Source organism: Oncorhynchus gorbuscha, linkage group LG09 (assembly GCF_021184085.1).
Source record: "Oncorhynchus gorbuscha isolate QuinsamMale2020 ecotype Even-year linkage group LG09, OgorEven_v1.0, whole genome shotgun sequence".
Classification (NCBI taxonomy): Eukaryota; Metazoa; Chordata; class Actinopteri; order Salmoniformes; family Salmonidae; genus Oncorhynchus; species Oncorhynchus gorbuscha.
Genome location: NC_060181.1, coordinates 45004177 through 45011319, shown reverse-complemented (window position 1 = coordinate 45011319; position 7143 = coordinate 45004177). Strand labels below are relative to the sequence as shown.

General features: G+C 42.1%; 1 pseudogene; it reads right to left on the bottom strand.

The window, feature by feature from the left end:
* Positions 1-688: 688 nt before the first annotated feature.
* Positions 689-5639, bottom strand: LOC124044391 (annotated as a pseudogene).
* Between the last annotated feature and the right edge of the window lie 1504 nt (positions 5640-7143).

Below are 7143 nucleotides of genomic sequence, written 5' to 3'. Positions count from 1 at the left end.
GGAACAACAGTCTACAACCATGTTAGATAAACTGCTTCCAGTAGAACAATTGACACTACGGTAGCCAAGCAAGTGAGAATGAGGTCAAAAACAAACTGCAGATACATTTCATTCATGTTTATTTCTTAAAACAGTTTAGTCTCTGACAATATATATACACTGCTCAAAAAAATAAAGGGAACACTTAACACAATGTAACTTCAAGTCAATCACACTTCTGTGAAATCAAACTGTCCACTTAGGAAGCAACACTGATTGACAATACATTTCACATGCTGTTGTGCAAATGGAATAGACAACAGGTGGAAATTATAGGCAATTAGCAAGACACCCCCAATAAAGGAGTGGTTCTGCAGGTGATAACCACAGACCATTTCTCAGTTCCTATGCTTCCTGGCTGATGTTTTAGTCACTTTTGAATGCTGGCGGTGCTTTCACTCTAGTGGTAGCATGAGACGGAGTCTACAACCCACACAAGTGGCTCAGGTAGTGCAGCTCATCCAGGATGGCACATCAATGTGAGCTGTGGCAAGAAGCTTTTCTGTGTCTGTCAGCGTAGTGTCCAGAGCATGGAGGCGCTACCATGAGACAGGCCAGTACATCAGGAGATGTGGAGGAGGCCAACAACCCAGCAGCAGGACCGCTACCTCCGCCTTTGTGCAAGGAGGAGCACTGCCAGAGCGCTGCAAAATGACCTCATCAGGAGCATGCCCAGGCGTTGTAGGGAGGTCATACAGGCACGTGGAGGCCACACACACTGCTGAGCCTCATTTTGACTTGTTTTAAAGACATTATATCAAAGTTGGATTCGCCTGTAGTGTGGTTTTCCACTTTAATTTTGAGTGTGATTCCAAATCCAGACTTCCATGGGTTGATAAATTTGATTTTTGTGTGATTTTGTTGTCAGCACATTCAACTATGTAAAGAAAAAAGTATTTAATAAGAATATTTAATTCATTCAGATCTAGGATGTGTTATTTTAGTGTTCCCTTTATTTTTTTGAGCAGTGTATTAGAACAGATGAGGCCAGAGGTAAGCGTTTAGCTCAATTATGGTAAGATATCCATGCTCTCTCTATTGCATCTCAAGAAATAAGTATGACATGAAGTACATTTTAAAATCAGAAGCCTTGGACTGTTGCTACACAGGCCATTAACACCACACCTACAGAAGTATCTGGCAATCATGAAGATGACATGAAAGTTAACCCATATTTTAGACTACATGTAGCAATGCCTTAGTTCAGGGCTGGTCAACAATCTTCAAAATTACTTCAGTTTGTCCTCGTGCAGCAGCAAAAAGGTAGGCGTTACACTTGTTTTCTGGACAGACCATTTAATTGTTGCGAGAAGTAGCCTACTTCTTTTGTACTTCATCTTAGTTCATAGAAATGGCATCACAAGCATTATTTTGTGTGTGATTCACACAAAAATCAAAAGCTTCTTAGTGTGATGCTTATTGAGGCAAAAGGGGTACAGAGTTCCTCTTGTGAGTGTGACTTCATCCCAAATGGCACCCTATTCCTTATATAGTGCACAAATTTTGACGAGGGCCCTCAACAGGTTGTTTTTCATATTCAAACAAGCATCACAATTTCATAAAACACTATCACACCTCTATTGTTCAGTCATAAATTCACATTGCAGAATCTGAAAAGGACTTAAAATATATATATACATTGAGAATTTTCTGGTGCCTGATTTAAGCTCTTTCTGCAAACAAACTTGCTATTCACAAAAGGGTTACTTGACTTAAGTTTAGTCCATACCGTTTCCTGCCTAGCTTATCAGTGGTCAATTAAGAATCACACTGCCATGCTATACGTTTTACAATGCATAAATACTCAGGGTTTTTGGTCATCAAAGTTGGTTCTAGCCTGAGTGCCAGTCTGTTGCACCATCATGCCAACTCAATGGCATTGGCAAGAGCACAATCAGATCTGGAACCAGGCTAAGTTGATCCAGCCTGCCCATAGAGCGAGGCAATATAAACAGGCTTCATTAAATCCTTACCGAATATACAACCAACCCTAAACATTACTTTACTGCCATGTGCCACAATACAGTGAAATAATGTCTAAAAATGATGACCTTCCGAGCTCCAAATCAATAGGTAGATCTCCCGCCTCCAAAGAATTTGTGCATGTCCAAAAATTTGTGTTGCCACCTGGGGAAAACATTTGCTTAATATACTGGTAAGTCCGTTGCACAAAGTTCTGTTGGAGGTTGATAAGGTATTTTACATATCACATAATATACAGTTCTCCCCCATATTCAGTGATAAATACATGGCTGCCAACTTTGACCTAAACCATGACCATGTACAGTTCTCAGTGTCAGGTTATTTTCACATACAGACCTATGATTAGACACGATTGTATGCAAATTAATACGACTGCAGTCCTAAATATGATCTGCCATAATAAGGCACCTATCCCCTATGTAGTGAATGGCTCTGGTCAAATGTAGTGCACTATATAGAGAATTGGGTGTCATTTGGGACATATATTTGAGTTTCTCCATGTTGATCATCTTGGGGAAAAAAAGGGAACACTTTATTGTGGTCCAAGATCCAACTTTCAAAAATAAGTAGACAAACTTCTACTGTCTATCATTTTGAGGTGAACTGTGCCTCAGGCTTCACAACATCGGAAGAAAGAGCTCGTCTTTGGCTGAGTGGGAGACCGAGCAGGTGGAGCTAGAATCTGATCCAGCCCTCAAGCGGAGACTTGCGAGTCCAGATCTGAGGAGATGGTGTTTGGGAAATTGATTATGGAAATCCAACAAAGAACAAGACTATCTACCTTTGTTACAACATATTTATCAAACTGGAGCGTTGCGAAGTTCGCTATTTGCTAATATGAGGAGTTATATTTGAACCCAACCCTGAAGCAATTACAGGACCTTACGTCTAAATCTAAATAACATGGCCATTTGACAATTACATGCCCATACCTTTGTACACTTTTGGCCCCTGCTCTTGACCCCTTTGTAACCCTACTCTCCAAATATCATTGAACCAGAGAAAAGAAAAGAGAATCAAAGGACATGATTACTGAAGAGAAGAGATTGAAGAGAGTATATATGCAAGAATGTACAATGCTGTAATTTGAGAGTGATGACTGGGCAAGACCCCCCCCCCCCTTATACCTTAGAAAAACGTGTCCAGCGATCAAAGGGTGTGTTGGGGGAAACATGGGTCACCAGATGAAGGTCCTGACGGTCCTGAGGGTGGCTCAGTCGGCCCCTTTCAACATGAAGTCCCTCAAGGAGTTCCAACTGGACCCTCCGCCACCTCTCTCCGGCCTGACCTGGGGAGAGGGCACCTCAATACTGGGAACACCTGGCATGAGGGAGAGGTCACAGAGATTAATACAGTGTTACAACATTAAACAGTAATTACAATAATGTTATTAGACCAGTCTATTACAGAGATGATGCTCAGTTGGTTATGGAAATTGGCAAGCATCAGTCAACAACTATGGAATCTGCCTCAGTTAAATACCTAAACCAGTAGTAATGTCATGGCTCATCTATAACCATATATTCTTTTAACCAGGGAATTTAATTCACACTACACATTCGAATCAGCACTGCCCTGTCAATATCAAGTTTGTATTGGTATGTCTTAGGGTTGTGTTGTGTTTTTGCCATCATACAAACACCTTGTCATGCCAAAGAAAAAAGGCCAGTGACCAGGCCAAGGATGGCTGAGTACTCCTACCCAACTGTCCTAGTCAAAACTGGCCATCGAATCAGCCTAGCGGTGAGAAGAACTCTTACATATCTTTGAAAACCTGGCCAAATACCTCAGACTCCTGGATCATCACTCAGTTTGGGCCCAAGCTGAACCCAAACCCCCACTGATCATCAAACGGGTCCTGCTGGCCACCGCCACCTTAAGAACCATCAAAGTACATTGCATCCTACTTTTCATCTTCATCATGTGTCATGCCATCAAAAAAGTGGTCTCTGAGTAAGATTAGGAGAAGTGAGCAAGGAGAAACTTTAAGGAGATGTAATGTTGCATCTAAGCAGTTGTGCTTGTACAAGGAAGTAATAGCATTTTGCTTGTTTTGGGTGGACACAGCTACATCACAACCTACACTTCAGCCCCACCTTCTGTTCAAAATCTTCTAGCACGAAATACTTATTTTGTGATAGAAGACAAGCCAATAAAATACTTAATAGCTTGCTAAACATATAGCTAGTCAGCTCAACTAGTTAGGGCGCTGGTTTAATTGGCTTCAAGACAGATTATTAACAGGGGTTATGCAGTGCCATTCATGTTATTAGCAATCTACACTGAACAATAATATAAAATGCAACCATTTCAAAGGTTTTACTGAGTTATAGAAGAAAATCAGTAAAGGAAATCAGTAAATTGAAAAAAATTATTAGTACTGATCAATGGATTTCACTACTGGAAATACAGATATGCATATGTTGATCACAGCTACCTTAAAAAAAAAGTTAAGGGCCTGGATCAGAAAACCAATCAGTATCTGGTGACCACCATTTGCCACATTCAGCACAACACATCTCCTTTGCATAGAGTTGATCAGGCTGTTGATTGCAGCCTGTGGAATGTTGTGCCACTCCTCTTCAATGGCTATGCGAGGTTTCTGGATATTGGCTGGAACTGGAACACGCTGTCGTGCATGTCGATCCAGAGCATCCTAAATATGCTCAATGGGTGACTTGTCTGGTGAGTATGCAGGACATTGAAGAACTGGGACATTTTCAGCTTCCAGAAATTGTGTTAATAATAATAATAATAATAAATGCCATTTAGCAGACGCTTTTATCCAAAGGTGTTCAGATCCTTGTGACATTATCATGCTGATACATGCGATGGCGGTGAATGAATGGCACGACAACGTGCCTTAGAATCTCATCACGGTATCTCTGCATTAAAATTGCCATAGGTCAAATGGAATTGTGTTAGTTGTCCGTAGCTTATGCATGCCCAATACCATAACGGCATCATGGGGAATTTGGCCAATATGACGCCACGTGATGCTGTCTGCCATCTGCCCGGTACAGTTGAAACCATGAAGAGCACACTTCTCCAGTTTATTTTCCACCATAATTTGCAAATTAATTAATTTAAAATCCTACAATGTGATTTTCTGGATTTTTTTTCTTCTCATTTTGTCTGTCATAGTTGAAGTGTACCTGTGATGAAAATTACAGGCCTCTCATCTTTTTAAGTGTGAGAACATGCACAATTTGTGGCTGACTAAATACTTTTTTGCCCCACTGTATATCACCTTCGGCCCTCCAGGTACCACGAAACAGATCAAATACGCTCATTTAAATCAAACGTTAGATGTAAAACTTGTCTACAACCACTAGCATAAAAAAAATAATTTACGCAATGAGGCTGACAACAGATCAGAACGTTTAGCTTAAAAGGTGTTGATAGTTTATTTCTTCACATTATAAGCGCTTGAATAGGCACATGGAAGTAGGCTATAAGCTCGAATGTTCCAAAACGCAACAATTAACGGGAGAACTCATTGCTCAAGTGATCGCAAATGCAATTATGCGTGTAATTCTTTGATTATAATGGTGCATTTTTAAAATGGTGAAAATTCTCTTACCCAAATTTGAAACTCACGTGCTGCGTACACGCATGCCAGTTAAAGCTCTACACCCATTGGAGAGCGTATTAATGTGCTTAATTTTAAGCTGTTATTTGGCCACTAGTTGCGATAAACCTTATCAAAACATAGTCCTATGGACGAGGCTACATGAGGTGTGCGACTATGATTGAATAAGGTCGCAATTTTTTATTTTTTTGCCGTTTGCCTTACTGCACACAAGCTGGGCATCATTCACAAGTGATAGGATAACATTGTCACCCATCAGACTTTGATATAATCTAGTCTTTACATATACGAAATAATATGTATTCTGATTAAGAATGTACCATTTCCATACACCGGACTTGAAACAAGGGCAGGAGGGGAGAAAAAAAAAATCCACTGCTCAAAATAAAGGGAACACTAAAATAACACATCCTAGATCTGAATGAATGAAATATTCTTATTAAATACTTTTTTCTTTACATAGTTGAATGTGCTGACAAATCACACAAAAATGATCAATGGATATCAAATTTATCAAAACATGGAGGTCTGGATTTGGAGTCACACTCAAAATTAAAGTGGAAAACCACACCACAGGCTGATCCAACTTTGATATAATGTCCTTAAAACAAGTAAAAATGAGACTCAGTAGTGTGTGTGGCCTCCACGTGCCTGTATGACATCCCTACAACACCTGGGCATGCTCCTGATGAGGTGGCATATGGTCTCCTGAGGTATCTCCTCCCAGACCTGGACTAAAGCATCCGCCAACTCCTGGACAGTCTGTGGTGCAACGTGGCGTTGGTGGATGGAGCGAGACATGCCCCAGATGTGCTCAATTGGATTCGGGTCTGGGGAACGGGCGGGCCAGTCCATAGCATCAATGCCTTCCTCTTGCAGGAACTGCTGACACACTCCAGCCACATGAGGTCTAGCATTGTCTTGCATTAGGAGGAACCCAGGGCCAACCGCACCAGCATATGGTCTCACAAGGGGTCTGAGGATCTCATTTCGGTACTTAATGGCAGTCAGGCTACCTCTGGCGAGCACATGGAGGGCTGTGCGGCCCCACAAAGAAATGCCACCCCACATCATGACTGACCCACCGCCAAACCGGTCATGCTGGAGGATGTTGCAGGCAGCAGAACGTTCTCCATGGCGTCTCCAGACTGTCACGTGCTCATTTTGAACCTGCTTTCATCTGTGAAGAGCACAGGGCGCCAGTGGCGAATTTGCCAATCTTGGTGTTCTCTGGCAAATGCCAAACGTTCTGCACGGTGTTGGGCTGTAAGCACAACCCCCACCTGTGGGCCCTCATGGAGTCTGTTTCTGACCGTTTGAGCAGACACATGCACATTTGTGGCCTGCTGGAGGTCATTTAGCAGGGCTCTGGCAGTGCTCCTCCTTGCACAAAGGCGGAGTTAGCGGTCCTGCTGCTGGGTTGTTGCCCTACTACGGCCTCCTCCACGTCTCCTGATGTACTGGCCTGTCTCCTGGTAGCGCGTCCATGCTCTGGACACTACGCTGACAGACACAGCAAACCTTCTTGC